This window comes from Poecilia latipinna, unplaced genomic scaffold (genome assembly GCF_001443285.1).
Source record: "Poecilia latipinna isolate Pla-1442-1.1 unplaced genomic scaffold, P_latipinna-1.0 Scaffold76, whole genome shotgun sequence".
In the NCBI taxonomy this organism is placed as follows: domain Eukaryota; kingdom Metazoa; phylum Chordata; class Actinopteri; order Cyprinodontiformes; family Poeciliidae; genus Poecilia; species Poecilia latipinna.
In genome coordinates this window covers 296,935-305,446 of record NW_015112692.1, presented here as the reverse complement: position 1 = coordinate 305,446, position 8,512 = coordinate 296,935, and the positions used below count along the sequence as shown (strand labels likewise).

The 8,512-nt window shown below is 41.4% G+C and overlaps 1 long non-coding RNA gene across 1 annotated transcript in view; it reads left to right on the top strand.

Moving 5' to 3' along the window:
• Positions 1–205: 205 nt before the first annotated feature.
• LOC106936477 (uncharacterized) overlaps positions 206–8,512 on the top strand; it is a 26,886-nt gene continuing 18,579 nt past the window's right edge. Inside the window, exon 1 of the long non-coding RNA XR_001422145.1 lies at positions 206–243. This is a non-coding gene — a long non-coding RNA (uncharacterized LOC106936477). The remainder of the gene's footprint in view (positions 244–8,512) is intronic.

Here is an 8,512-nt window from a genome sequence, read left to right as displayed (position 1 = left end):
TTCCAAGCACATAGTATAACTTTTCAGCATAATCAAGTAACTATGTTATCTTCAGTTGTCATAAAAAATACTATGTATATCAAACACGATTTAAAAGAAATCTGACTTCATAACTTCAAAACTGGGTCTCTGTCTCTTTAAGTACGTCCTGCTCTTTCCAACACTTTGCCTTCAGGAAGTCATCACAACTTTAGCAACGTTTGCCAATTGTTGCTGGCTAGTCTGAAGGAGCTGAGCATGGGAGTCACGAGGGAGGTGTGTGCTCTGTGAGGCGGAAACTCGGAAGATCAGAAAGAAGCTCAGAAGCTCCTCCTCCAACCGAGGAGGAGCTTCATCCTAGAAGGCAGACCTAAATCCAACCAGGCGTTTTTGCAACACTGAATGGTCGCCATGTGAAATTATTTCTCAAACATGGATGAAAGAATCAGGGCAACCCTCCATGGATGTTTTTGATGAGGGAGCAACTTAGTAACATGCTCATTTATTCAAATCGTTTAGCGTTATAAAATCAAATCCTTTAAACTTCTCTACAACGTCCTCCTTCTCTTGTCTGCTGTTTCTTTGTGATGCTGTTTATTCACTAATGAGCTCCGATATTTATCATTTATGCAGTGATAATAATAATAATAATAATAATAATGCACTACTTTGTATTGGTACTTATCAAGCCTTGAGGGTTGAGTTTCTTCCATTTCAGATGTTTGCTTGGTTCAAGACAACCTGAATCGAATAAACAGGTTATCACCGAGTTCATGCAGGACTTGGTGCCGTTTTGAATATCTAATTCAGCCCTTGAGAACTGGAGTTGGAAACCCCTGGTGTGATCCGTGAAATTCTGGTTAAAGACATTGACATTTGTGTCTAAATGACCAAAGGTTTGATGGTGTGAAAGTACTTCTGCAAAGGAGCTTAGAGAATGCAGGCACACCTGTTTTTAAAGCTAAATTAAAAATGTGCATATCTGAAATGTTTTCAACAGAATTCAGACAGACTGGTAGAGACATGGTTGATTTAGTCAGACTGACAGTTCTTTTGACCTGAGTCTCCTTACTGTGTCCGTCTTCGACACTCTGCTCTGCGGGAATTCCTGAAAGCTCCTAACCAGAGATAAAACAGACGGCAAGCCAAATTCAGCCATGACATCACCGTTGAACAATTTGTGAACAAGATCTGACTTATAATCTTTGTGTTCTTAAACTGAAAAGGCCATGCACAAGAGACAAGAGACTCTCCTATCAAATCAGGAACCTGCTCAGAGTTTCAAATGGTTTTCACTATGTCTGTTGTAAAGAATTACTCAACGAAAACTAAATCTGGTTTCCAGAACCCTAGCTTTCACGTGACCGCGCTTCTGCAGATGTCACACTTTCTGCTAAAGCAAAAATATTTGCATTAGACGTTAGAACAGTGAATGGGTTACAGGAAGGTTTGGCAACAATGAGACACATGGAAGCAGTTTGTGGAGAGAACCAAGGCGGTCTGGAATGGCCAGACTTTTTTATTAACAAAGGTCTTCAGCGATTATTTTGAGCCGAGCTGTTCTAAAAGCCATTCGAAGTCCCGATGTTCTGCACCGGATGTTTCAATAAGCAGACAGAATTACTTAATGGCTAATTTAGATAAGCCGTGCATGCATCTGAGGCAGACCGCATAGCGTCGACCTTATTCCTGGAGATAGACGTATGATAACAAACTGGATGCTTGGCAGTAAAAAGAAAAAAAAAAGAGAGAGAGAGAGATAAGTTGATTCGGTGAAAAAAATGTCCCTCTGGACTCTGCCAACATTTATACAACCAGATAAACAATTTAGCAGTTTTTAAAAGGTTTTTGAGCCACAATAGAGAGCTTTATTGAGTAGTTTATTGGGGAGCCTGGGCGAGGGGGGTGAATGCAGAAAATGTTACCTAGTAATACAAAATCCCACCAAGTATTTTTGGTCTACTTTCTAATGCAATTATCTTATTGCACTTTAGTGAACTTGAAATGAGAAAGGCTGGCTTACCAGTAACTTTTAAGTAAGATCCAGGAGCTTCTTTCAAGTCAATAATTCCTTATTATTGGTGAAAAATTATTTGTTCTATTGGCAGATTTTTTTTTTTTTTGCTTGTAACAAGACACTGTCCCCATGTTACAAGTGAAATAGTCTGCCAGTGTTCAACAAAACAAGCTCCTATTTCTTGCTGAAAAGTTCCTTGAAAGTTATTTCAGTCTTTTCTCGAGAGTTCAAAGATATTTACACTGGAAACTAAATTAGTTTTTGCAGTGCCATGCCAGTAATTGAACCGGGAACTGCACCGACTGCTGTGACTTCTATATTTGGTGTGCCTGCTCTCCCAGTGAGCCATGCGGCTCCTCTGCAGCAACTTTTGAGTGCCGCGTGTGCACAGAAACTAATTTACTAAAGTCAGCTAATTGGCTCAATTTGTGTGCCTCTTGTGATGTCATTAAACTGAACAAAGCAGAGTAGCAGTTTTTTTTTTTCATTTCATTCTTTCACTTCACTGCGCATTTTAAAAACATTGCATCTTCTGAAATCCTGCAGAAGAATTTCATGACCCAGCCATTGTTTTTTTTTTTTTTTTTTCATTTTTTTATTGTGGGCGTACATTTGTCGGTGAAAGAAAAGAAAAAAAGCCTCACGACTGCAGAGGAGCATCTTAGGAGCGCTCTCTGACATGTCTTCACAAGTCCATCTCTCAGCAGGACTGTGGCTTTCTGTTCACTTGCCACATTAGATTGAAAAGCGCTCATGTGACCCTCAGTCCGCCTTTCATCACGTACAGTCCCGTCTCTCAAAGCCGTACGGTACAGCCAGTTTACCCAAATATTTACTGTACAAAAAAAACAAAATGGTGACAAAGTGAACGTAGAGCTGAGCGGGACCTTTAACCAACTGTCTCGCTGCTGTTTATACAGTATCTGACCTGTGTTTATTATGCGGACCGTGTTAACACCGCTGTGAGGCGGAGAGCGGATCTGTCAGATCAATGGCCGCCTGTTTGGCACACATCGGCACTGAGAGATTCATTCAGCTGTCAAAATAAAGCCAGAGGAGTTAAATTGTGGGTCGGTGGAGACGGGGGGGATTAGTGAGGTGTGGAGATATTTATGAAAAAGAGAGAGAGCACTCAGAGTAACTTTTACGGCAGAGGAAAAGATTTGGTGCACCTTGATTTTGCCTGAAACGAGTCAATCGGAACATAGGAGAACCCTGATAAGGCATGAATCTGACCCTCTCTGTTTGCTGTTTTGCTCCAAATCAACTAATAAGAGTTTTTAAAATTACACTTAAAAGCTTCTGGGTAAAACAAAACAAAACAAAACAAAAAAAACTTTTGCTAATGTAGGTCTTGGTCAAATTTGTACCGATTCAGTTCTGGATTGATTTAACCCAACAGGGTGATGGAACGACATGTTTAGTTAAGTTCTGGGTCAAAGTGACCGGATTAACTTTTACTGGCTCGGTGGTGGCAGTGACACACAACCTCACCTCCGTGACTAAGGCCTGATTCACACAGCAAAGTTCTAAAACTGTTGACCAATTTTCAGAACTTCAGAAACCTCACATGACAATAACAAATAAAATCTTAGGTATAACAGGTTTGGATGTGTTGTAATGAGCGGTGGTGCTGCAGATGCTCGTTGCCTTCCAATCTACAGGTGGTCGGCCCAATCTCTAATTTGATGTTACTGAATGTGACGCAATGTGGAATCTTACGAGACACAGCTGTTTGCAATTTGCCGATATTTTGTAAACCGATCCTCCATTTGGGAAAGGGAGGGACTTTGTGTCACTATATTTAGAAGCTGTAATTCCTGCAAATAAATGAGAAATCTTGCGTCCTGCATGCGGGTTGTGTGTGGGTTCTCCCTCTGCAGAGATATTTTTTAAACAGTCAAGGACTGTAAGGTAGCTAATTTGAGATTAGCACTCTGGTGTTGCGATCCAGAGATAATAGGGAGGCACTCGGCTAATTGGGGCCAAAACTGGAACAGTCCAGCATTGTCAAACTGTTGCTAATTTGGGATTAGCACTCTGGTGTTGGGATGCAGAGACTTGAGTCCAAAGTGATCTGGTTGAGGACCATGCAACTTCTTTACTATATTTTTAGAATTGCACAAATGTGAGTTCAGAGTAAACAAACTGGGAAGAAGAAATGGCGATAGTTTATGGATTATGCTTAACAGAGAAAAAAAAAACAATATTTGACATCTCTGTCATTCACCAGACTTTCCGGTGCTTTGTCTTCTTTATTTAGAACCTCACCTTAGTTTTTGTCATCTCAGTTTCTGATCAGCGACACGTCACGTGTAACACCACACACGCTGCAATATTGGGCCAAGACAATCTAACATGTTGAATATCTACAGTTTTAGGAATGTTGGAGCTAAACTTCCCAAGCATCTCTGCAGACCCCACACATCCTGGACACAAAAAGAGTTTAGACTTTTACCTTTAGAGCAGTACTTGCAAACACAGTCACCACAGAGACAGTCTCTTCCCCCAGGCTGTCTGTCTGATGAACACCGTGAACACAATGCAGCCACAGCGGTCGGCTGCTCTACTGTGGAATAAAATAGGCATGTTACACTACAGCAACTTGTTTCTTTCTTTTCTTCTTCTTGTATATAAAACAGCCATACATACCTGCAGATACATATATTCTACATTTGCTACTTTATTTTATTTCCTCTAAAGTTTATATTTTGTGTTTGTATGCTGTGAGTCCCTGAAAGTGAAGTAAAAAGTCATCGTTTGTGCATGCAGCCTTAGCCAATAAAGTTGATTCTGACTCTGATGTGAACTCTAGCTACCATTGGTTTCAGCTTCTCTGTGAACAAACTGGTTCACCAGGGTGAACTGAAGTCATCAGGACAACCCAGACTTTGTGTTCTCCTCAACATGGCAGCCTATCAAGATGGACGAGGCTCTCTGCCTTTACCTTCTCCAATTCAACAAACTGGGTCTGAATATTTGGCTACATCTGCCCGATTTCTGTCCCAACAGCCAAGAAGCTTCTAGAGTCGACCTGCAACCGACAGGCCTCAACAATGTCAAAGGAGAACCTCCAAAATGGAGCAGAACGGGATGGATGAGAGCCACTTCGAATTTGAGTCATATCATCTGAGTTTCTTTATGCAGCTTTCTGATAATTCCTCCTGGCCAGCTTTAACTGACGGCGATTCCAAAACGTCAGATATTTTGACATTTTTACAACCATCTTCAGCCTAAATGACTTCAGCCCTGTGATCTCGGTGTTCTTTCTTTTAGCACTTTTTTCTCTGTGACATAAATTACCCGACACATGCTGCCTGTAAATCCTCTCGATGATTAACTGCTCACTTCAAGGAGAAGTCTGCCACAGCTAATTCAGACATTTGTTTTGCCACATGCAGCAAGAGCTCTGTGAGGTTCTCGGCGCTGCGACGCGCTTGTGTGTGTGCGAATGACTTGGCACCGCGATTCTGTATGTGGGCTGGGCACGAGGTTGAGAAGAGTTGTAAAGCGTGTATTAGAAAGTTTCTTGAGTAGGAAAGAAAAATACAGTTTGGAAAACACAAAGAAACAGCTGTCGGAAAGGCGGCCAATGGTTGACGGAGGTTGAGTTCAGCTTAGGTTATGCTATAATGCAATTTAAAGGAGGCAGGCGGTAGACAATGTAGTTTGCCTCTTTGTGGGCTTTGATACAAACTGTGAAATTTCCAACTCTGCAAACCTCGGGGTCTAGTTAAAGCATTCAAACCCCTGAACATTTTAGCTATTTTGTTTAATTTTCTAAGAATTTTACAGGCTATAACAGGCACAAATAACAGTATAGTTATGATACATGCTTTTCAAATTTCTCTTTAAAAAAAAAAAATCTAATGAAAATCTAAAAATGTGTGGCTTGCGTTTGGTTCACTCACAGCAAACACATGGAAGGATGTGCACTGAGTCAGTAAAGATCAAGATGGAGCACCATAGTAAGAAAACTAAATGAAAATAAAACAGACAGACAGACAGGGGAAACACTCAGCAGTTCAGATTCACCTCAGTCCCGTCTCTGACAGGCACTCACTTGTGTGTGTTTTCATTGGCCAGTGACTCAGTCCTCCTAAAAAAAAAAAAAAAAGATATGTTTCATTAGCAACGAGCAGCAACAGGGACCACACCCACGGAGGACATGAAGTGCGCACGCGCACACCGATCACCACCCAAGTGGACGCGAAAGTGGGCATCCATCATTGAAATGACGGCCAGGTGTGCCGACCACCCAAGTTCCCCCGAAGCTCCATGAGACGCGCAGCGGAGGGAGCAGGTGTAAATTTGGGAGAGGCGGACGGGGAGAGATTACTCGGAGATAAGCGTCGACTACAGACGGGGCCAGATGTGTGTCAGGCCTCCCCGTCTCTTACACCGGACTCTTCCACTCTGCCGTGATTACACGCGTTTTTTCCGTGTTGCTTACGGGTTCACTGAGACTTCGGCTTCTTGCTGTGAAGTCAGACAAAGATCCGGTTGACTTCTGTTCTTCAGTCATGGACCCTTATGATGAAAGTAGTCGGCGCACAAAACAAGGCTGCAGGTTCACCGAGCAAGTTACTGGCTGTGTTTCCATCGACCATGTACGCAGTTTGACATTAAATTTGCCTAATGGAAACAGGGCAATTTTGAAAAAAACTGTTTTTTGTTGTTGTTGTTGTTTTTTTAATAAAAAGTTTTGGCGCTAGGATGAGGTGGTTTTTTGTTGTTGCTGGGGTTTTTTTTGTTTGTTTGTTTGTTTGTTTTGGACACCTTGAAATTGGTTGATTTTCCAAAACTGCAATGGGAACATTTTTTGGCAGCACACGAGTCACATGATCAACAACCAGACCTGGCCTCTGGCGCAAACCATGAAGCAGACGACGACAGGAAGTAGTGCTTATTATGTCAACAAACCTCTCCACTCTGACTGCGCTTCTTCTTTAATGGAAACACTGCAGTTTTCACAACATTAGTGAAATTTTGACAAAGAGTGAATGCTGCCAGTCATTGACTCCATTCAGTCTGCTGGGCTTCCTTGGGTGGAAACTTTTTAGTATTATTTAGCATAATGTGTTTTCCAGGCACACAGTGCAATTACATAGCACATTCAAGTAACTATGTTAACTTCAATTGTTATAGAAAAAGCTAAATATATCAAATATTGCTTAAAAGACATTTAACTTTGTAATTTAACGTCTTGAAATTGGGCCTCTGTCTCTTTAAAAACACCTGCTCTGTCTGAAACTGCCTTCAAAGAGTCATCACAGCATCACTCCTCTATTAACCCTTTAACTACAGTTTGATCAGCGCTGGACTATGAAGTAGCTCATGTAATAAACTGAGCAGATGCATAGTGCCACCAGGTATTTGCTAACTGCTGCTGGCTAGTCTGAAGGAGCTTTGTAAAGGGGATGAGGGGTGGGGATCTCTGTGAGGAGGAGCTTTGTCCACTCAGGCATTTTGCACAGCTGAATGGTTGCCATGGGAGATTAAAGGATTTCTCAAACGTACATGAAAGAATCAAAGCAACACTGGGTATGTTTTTGAACATTATAACACAATGTAAAGCTAAAGAAAAAGTCAGTTTAAAATAATACTGCCCCTTTAAACTTCTTTTAATAATTAAGTGAGCATATTGATATGTTAGGTAACTAGAATCAAGTGGAATGTATGCGTAACTGAATTAAAATGTCTTTTTCCTTGACACGACATTTGATGTGAATTGGCGCTGCACAAATAAACTGAATTGAATTGAAAAATGGTGAGTTAGATGGTCAACCGTAAATTACATACAACACAAGAAATGTGGGGTGTATTCACCCATTGAACTTTTACTTTATGAGAGAGACCAACACCAGATAGCGCACAATCATGAGGGGAAAGAAAGATGACGCATAGTTTTCCATTTTCTTTTACAAAGAAACTCTTTAAAAATGTCCAGTGCATTTGTATACAGCCCCCTTTCCTCGGACAGCCCTAAATAAAATACAATGCAACCTATTGCCTCTAGAAGTGCTATGATTCGCAAATAGAGTCCACCTGAGTGTAATTTTATCTCATCATAAAGATCAAGGACCACAGCAGACAGGTCAAGGAGAAAGTTAAAGAGATGTTCAAAACGGAGCAAGGTTGTAAACAAAACCTCTAGGCCTTGGACTTTTCATGCAGCTCTGGACACGGCCATTTATCTAATCTGGCAGGCCAGCTAAGGATGGTACTCTGCAAAGGAGCAAACAAGAGACCAGTTTCAATTTCCAAAAAGTTGTAGGGTTGGCTTCCTGCTGCCTCATGTAGATGTACCCCTGAGCAAGGCACTGAGCCCCATGGTGTACGTACATGCGCACATTGATGCGTATCATTGGGTGAATGCAGAGATGGGTAGTAACTACATTTACTCTGTTACATTTACTTGTGTAACTTTTTTTTTTTTGGGGGGGGGGGGGGAGGGGGGGACAATTACAAGTTGTACGTTTTACTTTTCCTTGAGTAATTTTATTATAACGTATT